We start from the raw sequence: 17,258 nt of genomic DNA on the forward strand, positions 1-17,258 counted from the left end.
CAGCAGTGGTGAGTTTCTCAAAGGGTCAGTTAACAAAATTGTGTTTGTATTAACAATGCCTACTTTAGTAGCCTCTTGAAGAGTATAACCTTTTGTTAAGGGAGCAGGACTTTCCCCAGCATGCTATAAAATGCTCACTATACCTTCCTTGGATGTAACAAACTAGGCCTCTAAATTTTGGAGACTGGAATCCACACTGGAGGAAAGAGTGAGCCTGTGGAGGAGAAAAGCTGTTCCTTCATGATCATTTGTATTCGAACTTTAGCTGTATGCAGAAGCTATTCTCCATGTGTTCCAAGAATGTGTGGCATGGCATGGAGAACAGGGCCATACATGCTAGCCTCAACCTTTCTCTTGAGACCTACTACCCAACACATGGAGATCTGTGGGGAGAGCCTATAAGCATTAGGATTTTGAAGGTGGGGCCAGCAGACATTGCTGCCTCTCTCCTCCACTCATTCTTGGACCACCTGGAGAATAACTACGGTACCTTATGGGGCTCATTTTCCATTACCCAAAGAGGTGATAGCTACCTAGGTTGCTTTTGACATTTTTGCCAATATAAGGGGTAGGCTGGATGTTGTTTCTTTATGATGGTCAATGCAGTCATCGGATGAGATTTCATAAGGTGAGGGCATTCTGCTGGTTCCAAAACTGCTTCTCTTTGCACAACCAACCGTGTGGCCAGTTTCACCTGATTTTACAAGGTTCTAAAATGTGTGGGGAGCCTCCATGAATATAGTTGGCTGTCTGTTTCAGACAGTTGCCCTCCAGCTTGTGAAAGGCAAGTGGAATGGTGGCAGATGGCAGAACTTGCGCACTCATCACAGCCAGGTCCCCCCTTGCCTTTTTACATTATATGGGATATGAACAGTTGAAGAGGACTATTGTCTTGCTGCCAAATCATGCTGTTCCCTACAAAAAGTGGTTAGTGCAAACAGGCACCAGAAAGAATGTCAACAAGAGAAAAAAGGTGATGTCTGAGAAAAGGGATGTTTTAACTTGGTCCAGGACTCCGATTACAACCTTCTGTGTTTCTCCAGCTGAAATCTTGATTGTGTACCAACATGTTTCATTTGTTTTCAGAGTTAATAGCTGTGTCCTTATCTCTTTCACAAAACAGAAAACAACCAGTTCCCCACAAGTAATGTGTAATCCATGGCTTTCTCATTTATTTCAATGCCAGCATTTTATGAAATCTGGTCCAATAACCTTCCAGAAGCAAATGAAGGATGCCTTCTTCTCCCACTTGAAAATCAGAACATTTTGATCCTTTATCTATCAGCATGTTTCTCCCTGGAGTAAGAAATTAAAAGGAAATCCTCCCCCCACCACTAACATTTCTTTTGTCACCCAAGCTAATGAGCATTTATGATTGTCATCCTTATATAATAAGATTTATATTGCTTTCCCTGGAGCTATAAATTTGCCTTCAATACAAGACCCCATTATATAGACTTTTTATTTGCTTCATTGCACACGCCTCACATAGTTAACAGGATTATTGCAAGCCCTGCCTTTACCGCAGGGGATTTTAATCCACTACAATGCTAACATTGTCAGGAATGTTAACTATGCTCTTGTTATGTTGCTAGGGATGGGTGAATCTGTCTTAATTTCTGTTTCTCTCTGTTTCTCATTTTTTTCACTTTTAAGTCCAGTTCTCCACATTTACATATCAGTGTGAGTGTGTGTAATCATCTTGAAAATTCATCACCATTTTAGTATGGATTTATCCTAATTTACAAATTTAAATGCTATTTTGCCTAAAATACTTTTTTTTGCAAAGCATTTTCCTGATTAAGATGCATTTCTGTATGTTATTTTCAGTTGTTGTTGTTGACAGATCCCCCAACTGTGTTTTAGGCTGCAACCTAAAGTAAAGAGCCCCTGGATGGAACACAGGTTGTTGTTGGTATCTATCTGTCTCGAGATACAATAGAGTGCACTTCTGGGGGTGAAGTAAAACCACTATGTTAGCACCACCACAGTGACCTCCCTGCAGTGCAAGCCTCGGTAGTGTTTATGCAGGTCCTGGGACAAGACCCCACTCTTGGCCTTGCTGATGTGGTCCAAAGAACAGCAGAGCAATACATTGGGCACCAGCTTGGTTGCAGGAGTTGCCATAAGAAGGCGTACAAGTTGCTATCCAACTGTCTTAGGGACTGCACTCCAGATTTGTTTAGGGCTACCTCCTTTGCCTTTTATTCTCTCGGAGATATCCCATAAGCCAGCAGAGGTATAGCACCAGAGTTTTCCTTCCCCTAGATGAGCTACCTCCCATCTGCCCCTCACTTCCCTCTATAGCACATGCAGAAACTGCTTTCTTGACCATTGGACCCACTATTGGTCTCATTTGCTCAATCTGCTAGAACCTGTCTTTGCATGCAGGGTTTAAGTTTCATCGGCTACCCCATTGAGGGTTTGAGTCCCACTGGCTACCCTCACCTAGTTTAGCCAGCCAGTCACATATCAACAGTTTCTAGGAGCTGAGTTCTGTGGGGGGACCAAAGATGGACAAACCACCCCAGTAATGCATGTATACTTTCCAAAGTCATTACCACTTGTTCAGCCCTTCTGATGGCCAATCATGTATGAGCAAAATAACATTCTGGCCCTGTCAACTAATGACCAGCAATGCTCCCAGTGAGAGGCTGAAGGAGGGGTGGTGAGTGGAAAAACCTTGATGTGAACAAGCCTCATCTCATGTTTGGGGCTCCCTTTTATATCCAAGAAGCCCTGCCTTCCCTGGAGGTCTTGTGTTACCACAGAGGCTCCCAGGGAATCCTGCCACACCAGGCCAGAAGAGGGAGATGGCCACCACTTCCTTTGGGTTTCCTGTCCTACAGAGACTCAGGAATTAGATGACACATAGCAAAGGTGTCTTCCTGCATGCCTACCTCATTAGATCAGATGTGAGAAAAATGTATACTAAATTGTTGTGGAATTGCCCAAGTACTAAATACTTGGGCAATTCCCCAAGCATCCTTTTGCTCCAGGTTTCTAAAGTAAGCACTTGAAATTAACTATGTGAATATTGGTCATAAAATAGAGATTAGCTTATCAAAATCCTTTAAATATAGTCTCTGTAGTCTCTTCACTACAGAGATTGATGCTGAAAATGGTTTTGTCTTGCAGTTGTTTTTCAAATGCCAGAATGGTAGTCCTTATGGACATTGATGTACAGTGATAGAGTTTATTAAGCGTGCAGTGGTTTAGGGCATCCTTCCTGCTATATAGATGATAATAATACTGGAGAGAGTTAGTTTGGATGTGAATATATGAACTTTTCACAGCACACAAAAGTAAGGGTGTCTCTCTGTGTGTAATTGTTATTTTCTGTCATGTTATAAAGTTTGCAGTGTCATCTCTGCACTTTAGTCAGCAATGTGCAGAGCTGGGATAATGTGGAATGGCACCATGATCTGGTTATGCCACAGTATTGAAAACAAGAGCTCCAGCTGCTTGAACAGATTGTCAGATATAGCTGGCATTATGCTAACACATCCCCTTATGCGTCGCTTGTAGCAGTATTGCTGGAAACACTGTGTTTGTGAGTCAGAAATAAATGTGATGACTGTTCATTTGCAAATGCAATGATAGCAAAATGAACAGTATTTGGGTCTGATAAATATAGCCAAATCAAAGGAATCCTGTAAGGCGATGTAGTATATTCATTGTTAAGTTTCTCCCAATTCAGATTGCTTTACATTGCAGTCACCCAAATGAGGCTAGAATAATGAATTTTCCATTCATAAACTTCTTGACAATAACAGCACCAATCATTATGTACATTGGGGGCATTTGCATAGTGCATGTACCCATGCCCCATATTCTGTATCATTCATGGCTATCAGAATGGACTGGGGAATTCACTGTGTTTTCGCCCCAACAACAATTGGGGCTGAGATTGAAAATTATACATGGGAATTGATGGCTGTAATGTATAGCCTCTACTCTTAAGTGTGTTAATGATTCATAGTGTGGACTATAGAATCATATAACTGTAGAGATGGAAGGAACGTTGAGGATCATCTACTCCAACTCCCTTGCAATGCAGAAATATGCAGCTGCCCCATATGGAAATCAAACCTGCAACCTTGGCATTATCAGCACCATGCTCTAACCAACTGAGCTATCTTCTGAAATCAGATTTTATACCCATTTGGATGAATGAATTAATCTGTATGGTCACAAACCAATACAATTATGATACAAACATAATTGTGTTTATTGCATTTATTTATTACCTGCTCTTCATAAATTGATTCCAGGGTGGGTTACAACAATCCACACAAAAGAAGACAAGGTCTAAATATAAAACTAAATATAAAATTTAAAAAGCCAGCATACCAATTGCAGCAGCAGACTTGCATCCCATGATTGCCTGGGCAAACAGGCAGGTGTTAAACCTGGCACTGAAATGTCAGAATGTTAGTGCCAGTTGCTTTTCCAGGCCATTCCATAATTGGGGCAGCACCACAGAGAAAATCATTTCCTGTATTGCCACCCAGTTAACTTCACATGGTGGTGAAATGGCAAGAGGTTGGGTGCCCATTCTGATCTAAGGACCTGGGCAGGCTGATACAGGTAGTAAATACAAATAACTTCACAGAGAGAACAAAAGAAAGTTCTTACTTCACCATCTGCTAATGCATAAAATAAATTTAATTGCCTTATCAGTGATGTAAATCATATCACCAAATCAACAGAAAGATATCAAAGCTTCAGTGCATAAGTCAGGTAGACTTCTCCAGGTAAAGGGACCCCTGACTGTTAGGTCCAGTCACGGACAACTGTGGGGTTGCGGCGCTCATCTCGCTTTACTGGCCAAGGGAGCCAGCATTTGTCCGCAGACAGCTTCCGGGGCATGTGGCCAGCATGACTAGGCCGCTTCTGGTGAACCACAGCAGCGCATGGAAATGCTATTTGTACCACAGCTATTGTCTGTGTTTAAAAGTAGGGAACTAGCTGCCTGCATTCCATGCACTTTCTAAGCAGGATGTCTCAGCAGTCCTGCAAAAGGCATAATTATGATCCTTATAAAACTTGTTTTGGACACAGAATAATGCTGCACCTGAAATAACTGAAAATCAGACTGTGGTTTTCAAAGGTCAGGACTGTGATCTATGTTTGTTGGATCTGGCACCATCGCTACCCACATTGGTTTTGTCTCATTAATAAAGATGTCATGTGTTTCCTGTTAAAAGTGCTCTTCAGAATACTTGATTTCAACACAAAGTTTACTCTGCAAAGTTACATCTGCCAGGAGTTGTGCTAAATGTCTTCTTCTTTGGTGATCACTCATACCCTGTTTCTCATATTTTAAGACATACCCATAAAATAAGCCATAGCAGGATTTTTAAGCATTCAAGGAATATAAGCCATACCCCGAAAATAAGACATAGTGATAGGCGCAGCAGCAATGCCGGCCGCGGCTGGAGGAGGAAAAAAATAAGACATCCCTTGAAAATAAGCTATAGTGGGTTTTTTTTGAGGAAAAAATAAATATAAGACGTGTCTTATAATATGAGAAACACGGTAGCTGAGTAAGACTGTCTTCCATGAATGTCTTAACAGTGTGTCTAGTGTGTCTATAAATGACTATGGAGGCCAATTCTGGATCTGCATATCCTTCCACAGTGGAGACATAGGTTTCGGGTGGGAGTTGATCATGGTGAACGTTTGCCAAATGTGCCTTCCTCTTAGCTCGTTTCTCCTTTTGGCCTAAGTTTGTGCGTCTTCAAAGTCCATGGCACCTTTGGTGAAGGCTGTTGTCCAATTGGAGCACTCGTAGCTCAGTGTTTCCCAGTTGTCGTTTATACTAAAAAAATTATACTACATTTTTAAAGATTTGCCTTGAGAGTGACTTTAAACCTCTTTTGTTGTCCACTGGCATTACACTTACCATTCTTAAGTTGGAAATAGAGTAGTTGCTTTGGAAGATGATAATCAGGCATCTGGACAACATGACCAGCCAACAAAGTTGATGTTGAGGAATCATTGCTTTGACACCAGTGATCTTTGCTTTTTCCAGTACACTGACATTAATTTGCATATTTTTCCAAGTGATATGTAAAAATTTTCAGAGACACCATTTATGGAATCTTTAGAGGAGTTGGAGATGGCGTGGTCCATGTTTCACAAGCGTACAGTAAAGTTGGTAGTACAATAGCTTTGCAAATAAACATTTTGGTTTCTCTGTGAATGTCCTGATCCTCAAACACTCTATATGCTTCAATTGGGAGAAAGCTGCATTTGCACAGTTCAGGTGATGCTGGATTTCGGCATCAGTGTCGGCCCTGGTGGAAAGATAACTGCCTAAGTAGGAAAAATGATAAACATTTTCCAATGTTAAGTTGGATTTGTGGCATTACAGAGAGGTTGTTTTGTGCTTGTTGGTGCAGCACTTTGGGTTTTTTTTAATATATATTGAGCAATAGGTCAAGGTTTCCCTAAGCTACTGCAAAGATATTTAGGATGGTTTGGAGGTCATCCTCTGAGTGTGCACACACTACATTGTCATCAGCATATTGAAGCTCTATGATGGAAGTTATGGTAACCTTATTTTTTGCTTTCAGCCTACTCAAATTGAAGAACTTTCCATCTGTTCAATATATGATTTCTATCCCGGTGGGAAGTTTCCCTTTGACGTTGTGTAGGATCATGGTGATGATGAAAAAAATTAATAGAGTTCGGGTGATAACACATCCCTGTTTAACGCCTGATCCCACTGTGAATGGTTCACTTTGAGAGCCAATGTTATCTGTAATTGTTGCCATCATATTATCGTGGAGGAGCCAGATGTTCATAAATTTATCTGGGTAGCCAATTTTCAGAAGGACAGTTCACAGGGCAGTACGGTTTACAGTGTTGAAGGCCTTAGGCCAATAAACGACATATACAGGGGTTGGTCTAGCTATCTCCAGATACCCTTCCTGAATCCCAAAATGGTTTTTGACCTTCTAGGGGGACAGTGAATATTATTTTCCCACAGCTTCAAGAAAAATGCAGAGAGCAAAACCAAACCCTGTGCCAAATGTACATGCAGGGTGTCTTCCTGCTTCTGGTGGTCGCTGTTCCTAAATTCCTGGGTTCTATCTTGAGCCTGTGTAGACTATTTAATCAGTTACATCATATATTTTTGTGAATTTAGAGTGTGAGTTGCAGCCAATTGTGAGTTGTAGTCCAACTCAGAGTAAATCCATTGATGTTAATGCACATAACTAATTTAGGATGATTAATTGTAATTATCTATTCTGATTAGAACTTAGATCTAATGTTTAATGTAGGTCCCATTTGAGAGGGTCGTGTAAAGTGATCCAAACCATTAAAAAGAACATGCGGACAAAGTTACATGATCACTGTGTGCAGCAAGAATAGTAAATGCAATGTGGGGCAAAGATGGTATCAACCCCCCCCCAAAGAGTATTATAAAATGGATAATATTACAATCCTTACTAAGGAAAAGAATCAAGATTCTGCTCAGTCAAGGGTTTTCTACAATTGGCAATCCAGTTGTACATTTGTATCCAACTGACCGCTTTCTGGAGTATTGATTTATTTCCTCATCTTCAAAAGGACATTCTGTTGGTCTCAAATTTTGAATGCATTGCAAAATGTACATAAGTTATCATAATAAAATATTAAAATATATGATGATGATGATTTATGTAATTGTAAAAATGAGAAATGAAGCAAAATAGATGCTACCCTTCCATTCTTTTAGGGCGGCACCAATTTTGCTTCATCATCAGGTATTTTACTTAGCAAATTTGGGGGTATGTGTGCATGCACAGTAACTGTGTACCTTAAAAGAAAAAGCTGGAATTATGGTTCAGAAAATGGCATTGACCTTGAGTGGGGTAGGAGCTTGATTAGATGAAATTAGAACTTTGGGACCAGTTCCTTGTCTAGGAATCACACGTATTGCAAATGATCAAGTGGAAACACTTGGACTGACGTGCAATCTCTTTCAGACATTTAGGGATGGTACATGTCCTATTGGACATGTCTAATGATTCTAGATGAGTATTTCTACTGTCCTTAGCATATTAGCAATAATTTAAAGTAGGTCTGGCCAAGGGGTAGAGAAATCTTCAGACAATAGTAAGCCTTTTCTGAAGAGAATAGTTGTTAACTGCTACACATGCCCTGATGTGACAAAAACCCAGAGGTCCAACCTTCTGTCTTTTAAAGAATAATTTATCTACTAAAAGCTTTCCTTTCATGAGGGCAAACAAGGAAATATACACTTTCCTTTGCTTCAATACAGCCAAGGATGTTTTTACTCTGTGTTTAACCTGTCTGACAAGAATCAAAGGAAAAGACTTCCCAATTTACACCTTCTAAAGCAGGCATCCCCAAACTGTGGCCCTCCAGATGTTTTGGCCTACAACTCCCATGATCCCTAGCTAGCAGGACCAGTGGTCGGGGAAGATGGGAATTGTAGTCCAAAACATCTGGAGGGCCGAAGTTTGGGGATGCCTGTTCTAAAGCATAAACTAAGGACGATGCTAAATATTTTCATCCAGCTACATGTTGGAACTGGTAAGACCCAGGTCCTGTTTGATTTGGTACTGGTTTTCTCCTCATGAAATCATAATCCTTCTGCACTAAGCGCTCTGAAGCACAGAGTAGATAGCTTGAGCAAGTGCTTGTGGCCACTGCTCAAAGGACTTCTGCTGGCTCATGCAGTCTCTATGGGTCCTAGGAATCTCCTTACATGAGGATGGTGGTGCTTCATGCTAGTCACTGAATGAATGGAGTGAAAATAAAACATTTATTTTCTTTTTATGATGTTTCTGATATCTCTAGCTCCTTTATCTTGATTCCTTTAATGCATTCTCTTGAAGTACAAACCTGGAGGTGATTGAAAGAATCTGGAGTTGGTTATTTGTTCACTGTCTCATCTGCCTGTCCTGCCCAAAACAGTACTTGGTTATTGGAGGAGAGTAGACCTAGGTTAGGCATGGTTTTTCCCCCTTTAAAATACTGTGATTCTGGACACCCACATGTTCAGGTTTAGGAGAGCAAATCTGATGGTGTTAGTTCAACTGAAAGGTGTTAACCGAAAGGTGTCTCAATCCCACAAGGAAAGTTGCAGCAAGTGGATTTTTGTTAACTGAAAGTATTTATATGATTTAATATGCCCTCGTCAGCCCCCCAAAAGGGGTCCCTGAATCCAGTTAACAAAAACAGGCCATTATAACTAATGTTATGGCAAACTATATAATACAGGCTGAGGGGGTGAATGCATTTGTCAATGCATTTGTTTCCTTTAAAAATACATACTGAATATACATACTGAATACATACTGAATACATACAGAATGAACTTTGAGAAAGTGTCCCCACAGCTCCTTTTTAAGAAGATGTCCCATTTTTTTATAAGCACATATATCATGTTTGTGCTTTCCTTTTTGATACGGAACTGATCTGGAGCTGGGTTGCTAAAGTATTCTAAATGAAACAGACACAATTACAAACACAGTTTGAGTAGCCTTTCTCCCCCACCCCCTCCAAAAAAAGAAAGAAAAGAAAAACAACAGCAGCAGTAAGATGATTAATGTAGTTGGTCTGGTTCAGAAACTTGAAAGATATGGCATTAAACATTATATCAGAGAGAACGGGAAATGACTCTGGAGTGTTAAATTACATTTCCAGGAAACTTTGCTGCAGTTCATTTTGTACAGCATAAACTCTATGTCCACACCTGCATTGCAGCAAAAAGTGGCTTTTCCTTCCTTTTTTTATTGCACTGCTTACACTCCTGTAATAAATAAAGTACAAGGGACAGAAAACTGGAATCTACTATAAATTTGATATCTTTAAACTATTTGTAAATCTCATGCATCAGAACTATAATTAAGCTAGATGCTGCTCGGCTAGACCAAGAGGACATTCAAATGGATATTTGGTACACAACCAAAATTAAGCAAAAACCAAATATTTTCAGTAAGCTATTAAAGCAAAGAGCTTATTTTGTTGTAACATTTGCTCATCAGATGAAGAGCTGCTGTTTCATTTTCTTTAAAAATGATGCTGAAATGTGTGTACCCCTAGGACAGTTCATATCTGAATTATTTATTGAGATATCTCAAGCTAACACAAGCATTAGGCTTTTTTCAAAGCCAACCTTTCTGTCTATTTTTCTCAACATGGTCTCACTTATGCTAGTTTGATACACCATTGAAATGAACATGCACAAAAACCCAACATCCCTTCACAATTCTGCTTTGTGAAACTTTAAACCTAGAAATATTTGATATTCAGCACCAGCATGTAACATCCCAACTTTTCCCCCAGTTATCAATATTTAGCAGGATCTGTTATGACTTTTTTCAGCAAAACTCAGTCAACTTTATTGAAAAGGAAGAGAATTCATACAATCAAAATGCCTGGATTTTAAACATTGATGTCAAGTTTAGGCCCTTAAATTAAGGTGCCAGGCTCTTAGATGAAAATTCTAATGTCAGAATCCAAACTGAGAGGTGTTTGATCCCTTTGTTGTCCTTTGATTGCTGTGAGTGAAGCTAGAGTTAGATCAGATGTGGATGTATGTTGCTTTTTCACAGGTATTCTTTCTAAAAATCAACAGCATAATTTTCATCTAGCTTTCAGTAGGTTTAGCTTAATCTACATATTTAAACAATGTAGCTAAGGCATGCCTATTAAGGTCTAAGATTGTTTAGCTGAGATCCTGTACTATAGCTTGTGACATGCACTTCAGGATATGCATTTGTGTGCTCATGTGGTTCCTCCATAAAAGAGTATGCTGTGGGTGGAGGCAGAACAATGTGCCAGTTGTGGGAATTACTCTTGCACCTTCTTTAGCTGTGCTATAGTTGCTCCTGGCCTCACCCAGGTATTAGAATTTTTGAAATCTGAAATTTATTTAGTGTTGCACTGTAATGGGCAAAAGGATGACCAAGATAAAATGTCTGGATGGTCCCTCTTGGGTTCTGTAATATGTCTGTAAGGCCTGGTATTCACCTCAGGCTGATTTTTTCTTTGGATCTAGGGATCTTGGATTCCTGAGATTTCTGGCTTGTGTGTAATAATCCCAAGTGTGTTCCAAACTGGACCCAAATTTCCTGCTCTGGAGGATTGGAGAAACCAAAGGTGCCACCTTGAGCCAAAGATTGGGGGTGGGGGGTGGACAGCGACGCATTACATACCTGACGGGCATCTGTGACATCATATGCATGACATGTAATGTGTGACACGTGATGCACATGCATCGTTGGGAGGAGGTTCGTCGTTGGGAGGAGGCCTTGCCCAGCACCACGCAGCTTCAATTATTGCAGCTCCTCCTCTCTCGCGTTCAGGAGAAGCCTGCCTTTGATGCTGCACCATGCTCGGCTCGGAAGTTTGGCCTCACGACCCCTCAATATTCAGGGTGGCTGAGCCATTTGCTAAGGAATATTGAGGTGGCTGACAACACCTCTGCCCCCTAGAGTTGGCATGTCTGGGGAAAACTCTTAGAAAATATTTGTGTGGCAGGGCATGGTTGGGAGAAGAGGCAGAGGAAATTCCATTGCACAAGCAGATATCCTTACAGTGATGAAGCTATTTAGCACTATGTTGAATACAACCCTTTAATCTTATGCCCTCATGAGATCTGGTCTTGGTATGCCCATAGTGAATAGTTGTGCAAAACATATTGTGCTGACTAGATATAATAAAGGAAATCTATGTTGCTTTTTGTTTTTCTGTTAAGCAATTTGGATCATATTTTAGGGCAAGGTTATACACTGATTTTGTTTATTTCGTTCAGCACTCATATCAGTCCTGACATGCTGGATGCAATACAAATGAATCTAGAGAATTTCATTTGTGCAGGCTATCTGAGCCCCAAATTTCAGATAGGACTTATAGTGGAATGGTTTCCTTGATTTGCATCAGGTATGATCTAGGACAAAATTCCTCAGACTTTCCAAGGCTTATCCCCACAGTTTGAAGCCCCTTCCTTTAGGAATGTGGGAACTGGAGCTTGGGAAGATTCCACAGTGTGGGTTTCTCCTATATTCTTCAAACAAGGAGCTATGTGACAGTGTCCTCCATGTCACTAAGCTTTGTATTCCAGAACCCACCTGGAGCACAAGGTAAATTGACTGTTATGGCAGGCCTTAAGTAACTTAATATGACTCTTTCCATTAGGCTAATCTTCTTTTCATCTGTTGGTTGTTCAAGCTAAGCTGAGGTGCTTCTTCCACATCTACCTGCTTATTACTCCCCCCCCCCTTTTAATAGAAGCATGATGATGATGATGATGATGCATGAGGATGGCACAGGATGAAACTGAAGCGCTTAAAGCTGGCAGTTCATTAAAGGTTTATATGTGCAGCTAGAGATACAGCTGTGTTCTCTGTTCCCCACAGGCACTACTGCATCCACTGTGCTCTTTTTCATTGCTTGGTGACCTTTGTCTCTATTAACTGCTGCTGCCCTCCAGATTCCCTGGGGAGTGAAAAATAGCATACTCAGTGCCGCTACCCTGGAGAGCCTGTAAGAATTTCTCTTTTCCTCAGTTCAACTGTACAAATTGTGCTGGTCCACACACTTCAGTGGAATATTTTGTTCCACTGGGAGGGCAGTCATGCTGTGTGCCTCATATGGAGACATGCCAACTGTTGAGAATAGCATCTAGCGATGCTTCTAGAATTCAGTTTCTGCAAGTTTCAGGGAGCACTTACCTGATTGACACCTTCCAACATGCAGATTGGAACTCAGTTATCTACTTGTTTTCTCATTGTCTGAATGTTCTAGTGTAGTCCTCAGCTCAAACCTATCAAAATACATTTTTAAGCATGGGCGTATTTTAAAAAGAGAAAATGTTTAGAAATACATATTTGCAAATTCCTTGCAGTGAGAAAATGCAGCTTAAAGTTTTCATTGGGACAGAACATACTTAGGGGAAATACATCTGAAAGTGGCATGGATAGGAAATACACTGGTTTTGTACACCCCCAGCTGCACCTAAGGGACATGGGAGGCATTGTGGGTTAAACCACAGAGCCTAGGGCTTGCTAATCAGAAGGTCGGTGGTTCGAATCCCCACAATGGGGTGAGCTCTGATTGCTTGGTCTCAGCTCCTGCCAACCTAGCAGTTTGAAAGCATGTCAAAGTGCAAGTAGATAAATAGGTACCGCTACAGCGGGAAGGTAAATGGTGTTTCCATGTGCTGCTCTGGTTTGCCAGACCTGGAAGCTGTACGCTGGCTCCCTCAACCAATAACGCGAGATGAGCGACACAACCCCAGAGTCGGTCACGACTGGACCTAATGGTCAGGGGTCCCTTTACCTTTACCTTTAGCTGCATCTAACATGACTGCCTCAGTCTGTAATTTTTATGCACTCTTTTGACCTGAGGAGTAAGCAGTGAAACAATTAATCTAATTGAAAAGCATTTCCTAATTAATTCCTTAGCCACAGGGGTGCTTGAGAGGGAGACAGATTTTCCTTGTAGCTGAATTAGAACCATTTCTTTATTACTGGAACTGTTTGTACTTAACCAGGCAGTTTCAAAGGAAAAGATGAATAGCCTCCTGTACTTCAGAACTCTCTCTCTCTTTTAAATAGAAAGCTCAAACCTCCCTCTTCAGTGTTTGTTTTTGTTAACTGACTAAGGAGAGAGAAAGAGATTTAAATAAACCTGGGAAGTATGGAGGAAACAGCTCCAAGGTGTATATGCTTTACCATGGCTTTTACATGCAGTTTCTCAGCAGTGCAGGCTCAGTAAGCAAACAAGAAGCAAAGCTCAATATCCTGCCAGGAACTTAAGTGCAATCTCACTTCTCCTCTGTACATCCTGATTTCTGCCAAATGGTGAGTGGAGGCTGAGCTGCCATTCTCCTCAGAATCCTCTGGACCTCTTTTTCCTAACTCCTGTTTCCACCTTACCCCAAGGTTCATAGCCCTCGTTGTACTGTGGGTGAGGTTTGTTATCTTCACCACAACCCTGTAAGGTATGTTAAGCTGTGAGATTCCTATTGCCCCAGTTTAGTGAACTTCATGGCAGAGTGTGAATTTGAACTGAGTCTCATTAGCCCTTTGACTACCACAGCATGCTGGATTTTGCTAACTGTAACAAAAATTACTGTATAATGGGGAAATTAGAATTCACACTACATATATTTTGTCTAGTTCTGCAAGAGTATATGCCCCCCTTTTAAAAATCACCTTGCTAGCGTAACATTTTGCCAGTGATGCAAAAACTGCAGACACACAATTCTTGAACAGCCTGACAGTATCAAGTGCACAGTGAACAAACGAGAGACTGCCTCCCTCCTACTGTTAACCATATGGAAAGAGATGATAGTCCTTTTTGCACTCCCTTTGCAATGAGAAGTTCATGGCATTAATACAAAATATCTGCCAGTTTCAATGCACTACAAATTGTAGCTCCAAACTGTTACTTTTTATCCATTATCTTTCTTGGTTTTGAATACACCAGGCACCCCCAAACTTCAGCCCTCCAGATGTTTTCGACTACAATTCCCATCTTCCCCGACCACTGGTCCTGTTAGCTAGGGATCAGGAGAGTTGTAGGCCAAAACACCTGGAGGGCCGCAATTTGGGGATGCCTGGAATGCACATTACAATGTCAATATGCAACTATCAGTTTGAAACATATGGTCCAATGTTATATACAGGTTTGTGTATTAGGCATAAGATCCACTGAGCTACTGGAAAGTAATATTGCAATCTGAAGTGTGCTTACTAGGGAGTAAACTGAACCCAGTGGGATTTACTTCTTAATAATGTAATGGGATTGCATTTGATGTCTCATTGAAGTACCGATATGCTTCGGATTTCAGTCTCTGTGTTCCTTCCCTCTGACAATATGAAGTTAAATGGGTCATGTTCTTTGTGCAACCCTTCTATGCCATGGTGCTAAGGTTAGAATCCCTGTGTGTGATGGATTGGATCATGGACTCTTAAGGAAGTGATGAAATAGAGGAGGTAAGCAAGGAGGTAGCAGCAACCCCATGTGACCCTGCTTCCTTAAAAGTCCTAGCTGACATCCTAGCTGATGTTGTGCTATCATATTGTATTCTAAGGATTCCAGCGTGGAAACCTTGGTGGAGCCATAGTCCTCACACACCCCAAACACTTGTTAAGAGCTTATGTTTGCTCTCAGGCAAGGCTCATTAGTTACAAGAGGCTTCTCCCATCAGACGTTGAACAAACCACCTAGAATGAGCTACAGCCCTGTGTAAGAGCCAATCTATGGTTGTCTACTGCCAAAGCTATATTTGATTATGTTCTTGTGACTCTCCAGGGTACAAAGCACAACCTGAAAACTCTTGACTTGAACTAGATTCCATGCTAGAACCCCTGTTGGGCTGGACTTCCAGCTGATTGTGAACTTTACCAGGAACAAAACAGACTGCACAATATTAATTCTGCGGAGTAGTGAAATTCATATGCATATGAGGGTAGGCTGACTAAGACTCAGCCATTGTTTACAATGGCACACCTGAAAGTTGAGACTGCTTTCCCCTTCACATTTGTAATTCGCATACATATCTTCCCCCCCCCACACCCTTTCACATTTGAAAGTACATTAGATTGCCTCTATTGAAAAACTATGGAATACTGTCAGATGTGGGTCATTATTTACATATACATAGCTGTGGCATAAGCCCCTTTCAGTCTGGGGTTAATGAGCATGTGTCTCTCAGGGAGAGATGGCATTGCTGCAACAGGATCAACCCACAGCTTACATGCACCCTGGATTTATGGTGGTCACTTGATCCATTTCTTATAGCAGTTTACATTTTGTCTTCTCTTATGTACTCTTTGATCTTTATTGGTGTACAGAGATGCCAAATGCCAAGTTAATAAACTGATTTCACAAATGTGAATGCTGACATGTTAATTTATGAAACCGCAGTAGGAGACAGTTCAGTTATATTTAAACGCACACCTTATGGTGAAATGTTGATTTGCAAAATTCAAGAAAAAAGAGTGCACTTTTTCTTCCTGTTGTAATGCATCTTTACTGTTTTCAATGAGAAAAAAAAATCTCATTAACTGGTTTCATTCTTCTGATGTAACCAGTTGATGGCCAATGCCACCTGTATATTTACTCAGTTATGCCTTAATTTAATTATATGGAGCAGATTGCTCAATTTTTCCATTTGTTCTATAGGTATCCAGGCCAGGAAGCTTCAACAGCAGTTGGGAGGAAGCCAGTCACACGGTGCCCTGAACCAGCTAACCAGAGCAGGGTGATGATAAGTTAATAACATCTTGAAAATTATGTAGTAGAAGGTGAAATCAAGAATGGTCAGAAACAGGCTGCCTCAGAAGCCTAGACAGGCCCAAAGGATGGAAGGAATGGCATATTTCAATGAGTGCTGCATGCTAACTGAATATTTATATATCCTGGAAACTGGCTACCCCTTCCAGGCCCCCACCCTCTTACTTGATTATGAAGATCCTTAAATGGGCAGCCTCTGCCTTACTGTCTGGGATTCTGCTGCTTCTCTGCTATCTTTTGCCACTTGTGCTGCCTCCTTTGGTACATCAGCTTGATGTAAGGCTGGTCGAGGTAAGGATGCTATTCTTTTGGTCAGGTCTCACTCAGGAGCTGAAGTCCTAGCTTCTCATACTGGAGGGCAATCAACATGTATTTGTGAAAAACCAGATACTTTTCAAACCTGGACTGCTTGATTGGCCTCCCAGTGAAACTGTTTTCTTTAGGATCACTTCCATTTACAGCTGGTCCCCCCCTTTTCAAGACCTTTTATACCAGCAATGTTCCTTCTTTTGAAGGGAATAGGTTGATAATAATTGTGTCCCAGCATTATAATGATTTGCATCTGGTTTTGTGAGTTCATAGGCATGTTGGAAAAGGTACATTATAGGTACCATATATGCACATACTTTTTATTGCTGAAGTACAGCTCTTCTATATCAATTATACTTAAATGTATTCTGAGACAAAACAGCAAGATTTTGCTGGAGAAACAGAGGTTGAAGTGCCTTACAAATGAAGTTTATTTGTGATGCAATGAAGGGGAAATTCAGTGGAGAGTAATTGCAAAAACCAAACAGCAATAAATAATTAATATCTCTTTAATTCTTTCTTGTAAGGCTTTAATTGCAAAATGCATCATTGACTGATGTGCTTGAGCTGAGGACATGCTGTGTTAGCCATTACACATTTTATCTCCATTTATTTTATTGTGTGTTAATTTTTATAACCATGTTGGCTGGTACCTAATGATCTGGTGGGTAGGCTCAGTG

General features: G+C 40.8%; 1 protein-coding gene across 4 annotated transcripts in view; it reads left to right on the plus strand.

Moving 5' to 3' along the window:
- KCNIP1 (potassium voltage-gated channel interacting protein 1) overlaps positions 1-17,258 on the plus strand; it is a 566,415-nt gene that overhangs the window by 132,086 nt on the left and 417,071 nt on the right. Inside the window, exon 1 of one of the 4 annotated variants that reach the window (XM_060271730.2) lies at positions 16,372-16,560. The exons of 2 other annotated variants lie outside the window; for them this stretch is intronic. The gene's annotated coding sequence lies outside the window, so the exon portion shown is untranslated. Of the gene's footprint in view, positions 1-16,371; positions 16,561-17,258 lie in introns of those variants that run through there. One more of the 4 variants, XM_060271729.2, reaches the window with a different exon arrangement.

Source organism: Zootoca vivipara, chromosome 2 (genome assembly GCF_965207765.1).
Source record: "Zootoca vivipara chromosome 2, rZooViv2.hap1.1, whole genome shotgun sequence".
Lineage (NCBI taxonomy): Eukaryota > Metazoa > Chordata > Lepidosauria > Squamata > Lacertidae > Zootoca > Zootoca vivipara.